General features: G+C 36.2%; 1 long non-coding RNA gene across 1 annotated transcript in view; it reads left to right on the top strand.

Moving 5' to 3' along the window:
- LOC147829328 (uncharacterized) overlaps window positions 1-11,863 on the top strand; it is a 67,828-nt gene extending 55,965 nt beyond the window's left edge. The window contains exon 5 of the long non-coding RNA XR_015449138.1: window positions 11,431-11,863. This is a non-coding gene — a long non-coding RNA (uncharacterized LOC147829328). The remainder of the gene's footprint in view (window positions 1-11,430) is intronic.
- Window positions 11,864-12,243: the final 380 nt, after the last annotated feature.

Below are 12,243 nucleotides of genomic sequence, written 5' to 3'. Positions count from 1 at the left end.
CTTCACCAAGGTCATGTGTGAAAGGAGTGAGATCAAAGAAAGAAGATGGACTGAGTTTTCTTTTTCTAAGCACTGACACGTGGGAAAGGCATTGAGGCTTCTCTAGGCATAGATATGAAAATTGTAGAAAATCTCCAGATGCAAGGGCATCATGTGTATTATACATAAATGTATAATATAATGCTTTTACTTCTTCATCTGAGAAATGTCTATTCATTTCAGGTGCTCATATTTGGATTTTGTCTTTAAATTTAGGAGATCTGATTTTTTTAAAGTTCTTTATACATTCTAGATAGTAGTCCTCTGTCTAAGGAATAGCTGATAAAAGATTTTTCCCACATTGTGTGTGTCTCTTCACTCTGTTGGTGGTTTCTCTTGCTGTGCAGAAACTTTTAATAAGATGAGATACCAGTTGTTGATTCCTTGTACTAGTTCTTGTGTGAGGTTTTGTTCACAAAGTCTTTTCCTATGCCAATGTCTTCAAGAGTTCTACCTAACCTATCTTCCGGCAGGTTTAGTGTTTCTGTTTTAATATTTAGATGTTTGATCCATTTAGATTTTAGTTTAGTATGTGGTGAAATATATGGGTCTAGTTTTAATCTTTAGCAAGTTGAAACTTAGTTTTTCCAGCACCATTTATTAAAGAGGCTATCTTTTCTCCAGTGAAGGTATTTGGCTCCTTTGTCAAAGATGAGGTGGCTGAATATATCTGGAGTTGTTTCTGTATCTTCTAATAGCTAAATGGATGGACCTCAAGATCATTCTCTGAAGTGAAATAAATAGGACACACATGCATAAATACTAAAATGTTTCTCTGGTGTTGGAAACTGAAAGTGTAAATGAGGACCAAAACATATAATAGATATTGTCAAATAGGCTGAAAATGTTCAAAGGGGAAGGGGAACTAGGGAGGGAGGGTGGGGGAAAGGAAAGAAGGGAAAGAAAAAAATGAGAAAAGAAGGAAAAAGTGGGAGCAAAGCTTTTGTAAATAGGAAGGGATGGAGAGTTGGAAGGGAAAGAAGGGTAATGGGAAAAAACAAGAATCAAGATATATCATGTACAGGTACAAATTCCAAATGATGAATGTGATAATAATATAGACCTAAAATATACCAATAAAGTTAATTAAAAACATGTATAACATAATGACCATGTATCTGACACATTGGGTTATTATGGATTATGAATACTCAGTTATACATTAAAAATATGCTCTAATATTTAATTTAGGAAACATTAAAATTAGGTAAATGCAATGACATTTTTCATATAATATAATCCAAAGACATTATGATTTGGAAAATGTAAGAGATTAGGAAATGATTGGCAAAATATCTGGATTAGTACTGTATACCTTCTGAATATCTCCCAAGTTTGGAATATTTAGTTTATCTGCTTTTACTTGCCACAGGTATAAAACAGCTATTCTGAATTATTTTTGAAATCTAAGGCTACTTTTCTTTTTTATTCTTTCAATCAGGAAATGAAGTTTGTGTTTTACAGATTTACCTTCAGCTATGTGAAAATATAGCAAAATAAGAAGGGCAAGAACTGAATAGCAAGGAAGCATAGGGTAGCTTTGTTTTATTATCGTGTTTCCCCAGGAATGTGCTGTGATCCCTCTTGATTTGCAGGGGCCAATTTTCTCAAGTAAAATTGTAACTTCAGGAGACTCATGGAAAGCAATTAATGAGGTTAACTCATCTCTCTCTATAGTACTATGTCAAGGTACAGACCGAAAAGAACTTGAGATACACTCAAGTAATAAAATTCTGTTTTAAATATGAAAAAGAAAAAAAATCTATGAAAAATCATGGAAGAACTAATTTTATATACAAAAAGAAAGTGGAAGGCCAGGGATTTAGCTCAGTGGTTCTGCTGCCTGCCTCACAAGCTCAAGGTCCCGAGTTTGATCCGTGGTACCAAAACAAAACAAACAAACAAACAAACAAAAGGAGTCTTGCGATATAAACAAACACCAAAGCTGGATTTCCCCTTGAAGATCTCTCCAGATCCCTGGGGACTTTGGTGTTTCAACTTTTACTGTTGCATGTAGTACAAGAATACAAAAAAGTAAAATGTAAGTCCACTAAGTGGAAGGAATTTAATAGGCTATCTCTAATCAGGCTTGACTTCGAATGAAGAATAAACCCTGTCCTTATTCAGACAGTGTAGATACTCATCCTCCTCAACTGAGGCTCTAACTTGAGGAAAACAATATCACCAAACAGTTATGCCAAACAGCGTGCAATTTTTTGATAAAAATTTATGTCACCTTGTCTGATATAAAAAATGAGTTAATTCAATGTAAAATAATCTTAAAAGTCTCTCCACTTATTTTTCTTTTGTTTTTCCAATAAAGCAAGTGACAGAAGCAAACCCACATTCCCTCTGGAGGAACTCAGTTTCACTCTGCACCTTAAGATAGTCCTGCTGACAAATTTACATGAAGAAGCACTTCTTACATTCAGCCAGGAAAGCAAATACACACACACGCGCACACACACACACACACATGCACACACACATATATGCACATATAGGCACATACACACGATCTCCATCAGGGAAAATAAACAAAAGTAACAGAGACTGCAAGAAGACTTCAATATTGGAAGTGTCTCAATTTTGTAGTCTCGTAAAGTGCTCACATATTAGAATAACAGGTTTTCTCTTTCTCTCTCTCTCTCTCTCTCTCTCTGCCTAAATATACATCTAAATGCCTAAATAAAACAGACTTTGAAAGCATAAGTAGGAAATATTGTACCCTAAAATAAATAATTAAGTTTAGATAAGAATCAAGTAGAACTTTTAGAAATTAAAAAACCTGCTGGATGGATTAAACAACTTACACATAGAATTAATGAGCTGAAAAATAGAACCAAATCAGCTTTTTCACAAAGCACTCCAGACAGACAAAAAAATGAAAACGTATGAAGATGATTAGAAATAGGATAGAGTGACAAAGTTTCATATCAACCAATAGATTGGTTCCAATAGATTGTTTCAATAGATTGGAACAGAGGAAATAGTTTAATATATAATGGGTTATCAGTTTTCCAGATATGTCAAGGCACCAATTTAAAATACAGGAAGCCCATAGTATATACCAAAAAGTAAAACTGAAAGTCCTCATCCAAACATCTGAAACTAAATAATCTATAGGCACTGAGTTCTTAAAAACAGGTGGAGAGAAAAATGAAAGCACAAAGTTAAAGCAGTTAGGTGAAAAGCCAAGCTCTGTAGGACATCGGTGGTAGCCGGAAGAGACCTCGGAGTTACATACTTCTCAGCAGCCTAGAATTCTGTATCCAACGAAACCATCTTTCCCAAAGCGAGGTGAAAGAGGGACAGGTCGAGTAAATATGGTCTGACAGAGTTTCCAGCCCAAACCCCATTTCCAAGGTATATTATGGAGAAAAATCCTCAAGTAGGAAAAAATGATCTAAATAGAAAGTCCAAAAATGTAAGACAGGATGGTGGGCAGAGATACTGGTAAGTAGCTGTGCACCATTAAACAATTTTGGCTGTTAAAAGCACTAAACATGATAACATGTTGTTTACTTGGATAAAAATATTTTAGAAATAAATCACTGTAATACAATAGTAAGTAAAAGCAATGAAATGTTTTCTAATTTCAGGAAGATAGTAAATAAAATGGTCATCTTCAGACTTTAGTTAAGTCCTACTGTGTTAAAATAGCTTTGATAATCCCAGAGTTTAGGTACAGAACATAAAATTCCAAAAAACGGAACGTGGGCAGAGGGCAATAGAATTAGAAAATGAGAACAATAAAACCAAAAACAATTCCTCAATTTTTTCTGAGGGAAAGCAATGAAGAATGGGGGAAAGTGGGTTAAAGAGAGGGCAGGTAGCAACATGATAACATAAATTCAGATGTATTAGTAATAGATAAGTAATGGTTATATTCATGTATTGTAATACAGAAGTTAAAGTTAACAAACTGGTTCCCCAAACCCATTCTTTCCTTCTTCCAGGGCACATACTGTCTAGGTAGAGAATTTATTTCTTAGCTGCCAATAAAAGAAAGTTTGTTTCTTTCTTGTTTTTTTTTTTTAATTGTGGTTTGCTGTTGTTTTGTTTTATTTTTTGAAACAAGGTCTGCTAAAGAGTTCAGGCTGCTCTTGAACTCACTATGGAAAATAGATTGGCCTCAAACTTAAGGAAATCCTCCTGCCTCAGCTTCTCGAGTGCTGGGATTATTGGCATTTGCAACTACACCTGGCTAGATAGATCCACTTCTATATGTTTCTGCCAAAGAAATGTGAATAATATATTACTTTAATATCACTTTTTAAATAAAATCTCCAAATGTCTTGGTCTAGAATTCCTTACCTTCCCTGTCCTGGGCTGAATTAATAAGCCCAGAACCCAGTTTAGACCAGGCAGAAGTGGTCATATTTCCAGGGTCCACATGGCTGCCAGGTAGAGGGACCTGGTCTGCATAACCAGGCAGAGTTGAGCCAGCCTCAAAGTCTGAATGCCATCCTCAGAACTGTTACTTGAAAGAGGGGCTAACTTGTCTTATTAAGCTACTGCAGTTTTTAGTTGGTCTAATAAATGCTATATACACCAATATCAATAAAACTCTACAATGTTCAAATAAAGAGTCACATTACAGATATAGCATAGAATTTGTTCCATTTTTATATGTATATATTATATATGTGTGTGTTTAGTGTGGGTGTTTATGTGTGTGTGTGTGCTTGTGCATGCGCATGTTTGCCTAGAAGAGGAGAAAAGGAAAATAGTGATAAAATGCATTTTAAACGGTGTTTGCAGTGAAACGCTAGCGCTTTAAATTTGTTTTACTAGAGTTCTATTTGTGTGAATGTGACCAACTCACTGTAAAAACACCCAGTCCCTATGATTCCAAAGCACTTATTCCCAGACTGCTTGGTCTCATGGAGTGTGAGCAGGGTCCCGTGAGGCAGGCAAGGCCATGGGCTATCGAATAACCCAAAGTGTGCTGAGACTTTTAACATGTATCTTTTCGATTGATGCAGGGTTGGTATTTGAGATGTGCTTATGAACGCTGACTAGACACATGGGTAGTATATCAACAACATTTTCTCTCCCTCCTTAGTATTTCCTCCTTTTTGCTCTTTCACCTTCCACTTCCTCTTTTTCTTTGCCTTTGATTTCTTTCTCTAATTCCTTATAATGTTATCATCATGATTATCAAAAATGGCAAACAACCTTTTTCTCTCCACCCTTCTTTTCTTTTCCTTTTTTTTTTTTTTTTTTTTGATCCTTCTTTCCACCATTTTATATGACTTAAAAGGGCTTGGCTCTTCTTTCCCACTCCTTCTTCCCACCAAATGCCAAGTGACCTGGCCAAGCAGAGTAGTTCAGGTCCCTAGGCTTGGTAATCATTGAAGAATTGGCATTAGCCCAAGAAAAGCCAATTAGCAACTTGATGGGTATTTGAGATTTGGTATACAGTGGCTCTGAAAGACATAGGACCTCTTCCTTCACTATAAGAAATACATGCAGAAGTTACTTGTGGCTTTTATCATAATCACTTGGGATAATTGTTCTGAAAAGAGATGAGAACAAGACAAAAATGGAAGGAGAAATAAAGACAAAAGGGGCTACAGCAGGGGCACAGAGAGGGAAAGAGGGAAGGGAGAGAAATTAGAGAAGTATTTAATAACAATTTTTAATGCTGAATTCAAAACTTTTTAAATTGATATATGTACATGAAAAATGTACATTTAAACAATTGAACTGGTTTAAATTGGGTTTCTGTTCTTTTTACTCCAATTATTTATTGATGCAAAACTTCAGTGAATTGACTTACCAGGGTGTCAGGTAGAAATACAGTGCTTGCACTTAAATTTACCACTAAAATAACATGTCACATAAAAAAGTATATTTTTTCCTGAGGAATCTCATCAGAAATGGACAAGATCAACTAAATATTTGTAGCTGGTCTGATTAAGTCCTATTCAGTAGAAAACTCAATATGAGATAAAATATTAAAATCTTCCAAATATGAAAGGTTTTTATCATACTGTTTGTGTGTTGAACAGTAGTATGTTTATATTTATTTATATAAAATACAAAAGTCAACATGAAAGGTTTACAAGCAGGATTATAAGGCAAAAACTAACACTATGAGTGGCATGAATCACTGGAATGGACCCCACATTTGGGGGAAATAAAGAGAATTAACAAAATCTGCTATTTCTCATTTACTTTTGGCTTCACATTTAAACAGAACAAAGCCAATATGGTAAATATTCCACATATGTAAATACTGCTATCACATCTCCATTAATCATGTAGTACAACATTTGATATTCTCAATTAAAACCTTTAATTTGCCTGCTATAGTTCCTGCAGTCCCAAAAGTAATTCTCTCTTCTTTTCCTAGATAACTTATTTAGGGAAAAATAAAATAATGAAATGATCTTAAAATGAAAAGGCCTGAAAATAGCGCTCTTATTTAAATTACAATACTTCACGCTCATGTGAGATTTCTTCCTCTTTGCAATCACGCAGCTGTTTTCCTCAGGGTGTTCTCACAAGTTCATAAAGAAAAAAATTGTTATGAGCCTTCTGAAACCACAAGGAAAGCAGCTGTGTTTTTGATAAACTGGGCTAAGGTTTCAACACATCAAGCTATAGAGAAATTTACACGGGAATTTTCTGCATTATATATCCATGAGCAATATATTTTCAACAGTAACAACATACACTGCATTTAGTCAAAGTTTTCACAGCAGAGCAGCCAGGCTGAACACTGTGAAATTAAAATCCTGACCTTCAACAGAAGACTCTGCCCTAAACATACAGAGCATCTTTCCCAACCTACACAAAAACATGGGGGAACTCAGTGAAGAGTGAGGAGATGAACTGGCTGAATCAACCATCAGACACGCAAGCGTCCTGTCTGTCATAAATTACTGGCGTTACCCAACGGTTTCAGTGAAGGAAAAGTTGACCAGATCTTGAATGATTGAAGAGCTGGGACACAGCCAATCTGCAATTCTCCTTGTGCATGATCTTCCAGCTCCCTCACCTTTGTGGTCAAAGCCCTTGTCCTTCTGATTTCAGACAAGGAAAAATGTTGACAGATTGAACATATTTTAAAGTTCTTTTTTAAAAAAACTTTCTAAGAAGTGACCTGGCTTGTGTCCACTCAATCTCAAGAAAACATGCATGGAAATCTTCACCAGTATATTCCATGGCAGACACTACTTGCTTCCCTGTGTGAGCCCTGGCTGCTTGGAGTCTCTTTAGCACCCTCTCAGACCTTTCCTTCAGGCAGAGACATCGTCCTTTGTTAGATTTCCTGTCTATCAAGCAGAATCTCATGTATTCAGGGCTTGTTTCCTCCTCTGTGCACCATTTATCCTGCTGACTTTTCCTTCGGTTTCTGCCCCTTGTATTCTATGGCCAGTGCAACAAAGGGTCAAACTTCAACTCACTCTGTAAGCAATGTTTCTGTTAAGAGCTCTGTGCTCTATATCACTTATTTTAAGGGAAAGGGCAACATTGCATTATAAATATCCTCCAGTCTAATTAATGTAGCACCTCTAGTTTATGGGTTCCTGTTCTGACTTGCCTGTATGTGTTTTCTAGTAAAGAGGACATAGAGATGGACAAGAAAACAGGTGAATGGGATGCAGTCTGATATACACAATTAGAGAATTAGCCAATCATGCAGTGCTAGAACTAAGGTGTCAAATTGGCAGTTTAATCATTTTTGATCATTGGTTATCACATGAGCAGACAGAATGCATGTGAATAGTTTGAAATAGGTTGTGGCACTGAATTAGTGGCCTTGTGTAGCTCTTCTCATGGATGAGTCTTCTGTCCTCGGAGAGGTAAAATAATATTCCCAGGGTCATAGAATTAGTTAATGGCAGCGGCAGAATGGATAGCCATGACTATTTCCAAAACCCATCTTGTATCCCAACACTGAGACAGTCTTCCTTTCTTCTTTATAACCATCATTTCATATCTGTTATATGGTGTTATCTGTTATATGATGCCAGTGATACAAGTTTGATTTTATTATACAGGAAGAATAATGCTTACTTCTAGATAGAGATGAAAGTAAATTGTGCTAATTTGATTACCTTACTATGTTAATTCTTTCACTGCTCCCTTCCTTTCACTAGGGCTGGAATAGTGCACAGTGTCACATACATCAAAACAATTTATCTGTCTTATGGGTCACCAAGAAAGCACTATAGTTCTCCTGCTGATGCCAGGAATGCCAGGGAAGCCTACTATTCTTGGTACAGGACATCCCTCCTACAAATCAGCCAGATGTGACAGAAGCTATACATAAAATTATATCTCCTCTAAATTAGTGTGTTTAGATCTTAACCCCCAATACCTAAAAATGTAATTTTCTTTGGAGATATGTCCTTTAGGGTGGTAATGAAATCATGAGGTGTGATGAAACTATAGAGTGTATGTTTAAATTTAATAATTTATTACAGTAAAAGACATGTTGCCAATCACCCTCAAGATTCTTCCCCGCCCACGTCAAACACATTTATCCCATTGTTCTTGCCACCTTTTGAAGCAGTTTTAGGAGTTCTGTTTTATAAATGTCTTTACAAGATTTGATTGACACTACATATGCTGAAAGAGAGAATAGGTGGTAATCTTGAAGACATAGATGTAGGCAAAGACTTTGTGAACAAATCCAGGATCACATGACAAGCATTACAAAGAATCAACAATTGGGATCTCATCTTATTAAGAGCTTTTGTACAGCAAAAGAGATCACACGCGGAGTAAAGAGACAATGAAGAGAATGGGAAAATATTTTTGTCAACTGTTCCTCAGACAAAAGACTGATATTTAGAATATACAAAGAACTGAAAAAAGCCAATCCCTCCAAATTTAAAGACCCAACCCAAAATGGACGTCTGAGATGAATGCACACTTCTCAGATGAGGAAGGAGAAATGGCAAACAAATATATGAAAAAAAGTTCAACTTCACTGGTCACTCAAAATATCCAAATTAAAACAATGTTGAGATACTTTCTCACTCCAGAAAAAATGGTTACTGTCATCAAGAAATCAATCAATGACAAATCCTGGTGGGGCTGTGGGGAAAAAGGAACCCTTCTCCCTGCTGTTGAGAGTGTAGACTGATACAACCACTGTAGAAATCAGTGTGGAGATTCTTCAAAAAACTAGGACTAGAAGTTCCATTTGACCCAGCTATCCCTCTTCTCTGTATCTTCCCAAAAGAATTAAAACATGATACCACAGTGATAAATGCTCACCCATGTTCTTGAAAACAACCCAAATGCTCATCAACTGATGAATGGTTAAGGAAGATGTAGGTTTTTAATGCAATGGAGCACTACTCAAACACAAAGAAGGATAAGCTTGACACATTTCTAGGTAAATGGAGGCAACTTGAGACCATACTCTTAAGTGAAATAAATCAGACATGCGTATTCAAATATCACATGGTTTCTCTGGTATAAAAGACCGAAAGTGTAAATAAGGACCAAAATCTATAATAGATATTGTGAAATAGGAAGAAAATGTTCAAATGGAAAGGGGCACATGGGAGTGGGGAGAGGGAAAGGAAGGAAGGGAAAGAAATAAAATAAGAAAAGAAAGATAAAATGCAAACAAAGCTCTTGCAAATAATAATGGGAAGAGGAGTAGAAGGGAGGAGAGGGGAATGGGAAAAATATGAATCAAGATATATCACATACAGGTACAAATTCTATACAATGAATGTTATCTTTATGTATATCTAAATTATACTAATAAAGTTAATTAATGATAAAAAGACATGAGCAAAATTTGGTAAATGCTGCAACTGAGTGCCACTGAACAGAAAGGCAAGCTTGTAAAACTTTATGGTGTCTTCATCTACCTCACTCACTGGATCCTTTATAATGTGATTTCTGGCTCTTCGCCAGAGTCAAAACTAACCATGAAAGTAAATATTTTGTATTGATTTTGGACATCAAGGTAGCCGAGAGAGCCCAACTGAAGACACTCACCGAAGATGAGGCTGTTAGGGTTACTCTTACTCCAAAATGGTTTCCTTACCAAGTGGGGAGATTTGGAAACAGCTATGAATCCAGGAGAATACACTGGACCCTCAAGTTATGACCAGCCTGACATACGAACAACTTGGATTAAATAAGTTGATGGAAGATTCATCTGCCTCTTGTTACCTATAGTGTGTACCCAGGTAAACATCCAGAACTTGCCTGTATTGATGTAAAGCTAATCCTCCCTCAGGAACCAATCGAGTACATAAGTCAAGGGGCCATTGTACTATTGTGAAGATAAAGGCAGAGATCTGTGAATCAAGGAATAGAAGCAATGGCCATTAAATCACTAGGCACCAGAAAAGAAATTTGCAGCAGATTCTTCCTCACAGCCTTTGGAAGAAACCAACAGTACTGGCTGCCATCTTGATCTTGGAGTTTGACACTCTACATCCCTCAAACAATAAATTATTGTTATTTAACCATCTAGTGGGTGGTATTTTGTCATAGCAGCCAACCAAACTAATATAGGAGCTAAGATAAAAGCTATTTCCTGATCTCGCATTGCTGTACTAGGGGAAGTAAGGAAAATTAAATAAAAAGAAAAGAAAAGCAAATGGAAGGTAAGAGGGAAGGAAGGAAGGAAGGGAGGAATGAAGGAAGGAAAGAAGGAAGGGGAAAAAAGTATGTAATTGACTCTATTTATCCCTATGATGTCATCTGTTGCCAGTATATATTACTTCTAGCCAAATTCATTATTCTCATTATAATCAATATAATGGATGGTCCCATGTGGGAAAATAGATTAATAACTGATAAAACTATGTCCCATCTACTTGAAATGCCCTTAAGACTAAGCAAAGTTAACACCTACAACAGAAAACCATGCCCACACTCACATGCAGAGAAGCAATCATATTCTGCAGTGTGAAACTGGGAGAAATAGAAATTATTGACTAATATTCTTCAACTCTTGTCTAACTTGTACCACTAAGAAAGAGTAACTATTCATAGTACAGCTATTCTAGTACTCCTGACATCTTTTAGTCACTGTGATGCCTTTTCACATTACTTCAACAAACGTGAATTATCGGGATGTAGAAGGATAAAAGTCAAGAGACACACTTTTGCGAATGTGTGTATATGTGTGCATTGAAATGCTATGTGAAAATTAAATGATCTTTTATATATTGTCAAATTAATGAATGGATGGATAGATGGATGAATAAACATATGACAGGGTGACAAAGAAAGAATATATTTTAGCATGAGGAAGACTTGGGGAATTAAAAGAAAAATATTTGTAAAAGTACTTGTACAAAATACTGTGTTCTTACACAAGCCTTACTTTCCTTATTTCCTTTATGTGGGATTTTTTTTTGGAGCACCTTCACTTAGCTTTCATGTTCTTATTTCTAGCTTCAATCAAGCTGTAACCAAGAAGAATTCAAGGAACTTGGTTGAAGAAGTCCCACCTCAGGTACAATAACTTCCTCTTCTTTAGGAAAGAGTGACTCTATTAAAATCAATCTTTTGTACATTATGATTTTGTTAATCAATTACCATCTTGAAACAAATGAGTGCATTAAGAGAAACCAAGCATCATGTACTGCTTTAGTGACCAGAGTATTTGGAAGTGATCCACACACCTTTATGTCTCTCAAGGTGCATGTTACAGGCGTAGCCCCCCATTTCTAAGTCACCCGTGTTAAACGCTACCTGGTTTGTTTCTCTGTCTTCTAATATAACATCTTAACCAGCTGGCCCTGGAGGCACATTCCGCAGTTGTGGAACTATAGCCTGTGCCTTGTGGATGTCCTCTCGGTGACACTGGAACTCTCATTGGTGAAAAAGTGGGTCCTTGTAGCTCTTGAAGGACATGATTCAGGGCAGAGACTTAAAGAAATGTCCCTTGTATGTCTCTATAACTTAGGTTTTAAAAATAATTAAATTGCTTAAAATCAAACACTGAATAGAGGGAACCACTCAAATGTTTCACCAGAGAGAGGAACAGATTCAACATCACCTCAACACAAGGGAGTGACCCTCTCCCAACTGTATTTGTTGACTCAGTTGATATTTCCTTTTTATTATTATAGGTAGCAAAGTTCTCTATATAGTTCCTTCTAAACAAGAAGCTTCTATCAACTTTTATTTCTATATCCTGCATCTGATCTACTATTCTCAGAACTTGAACTCAATTTTAATTCTAGTGAAAATTAATCTAAGCAT

Source organism: Heterocephalus glaber, unplaced genomic scaffold (genome assembly GCF_053883595.1).
Source record: "Heterocephalus glaber isolate CG9 unplaced genomic scaffold, H.glaber_assembly_v1.0 deba00000621, whole genome shotgun sequence".
Classification (NCBI taxonomy): Eukaryota; Metazoa; Chordata; class Mammalia; order Rodentia; family Bathyergidae; genus Heterocephalus; species Heterocephalus glaber.
This window is presented reverse-complemented; position numbering and strand designations above follow the sequence as displayed.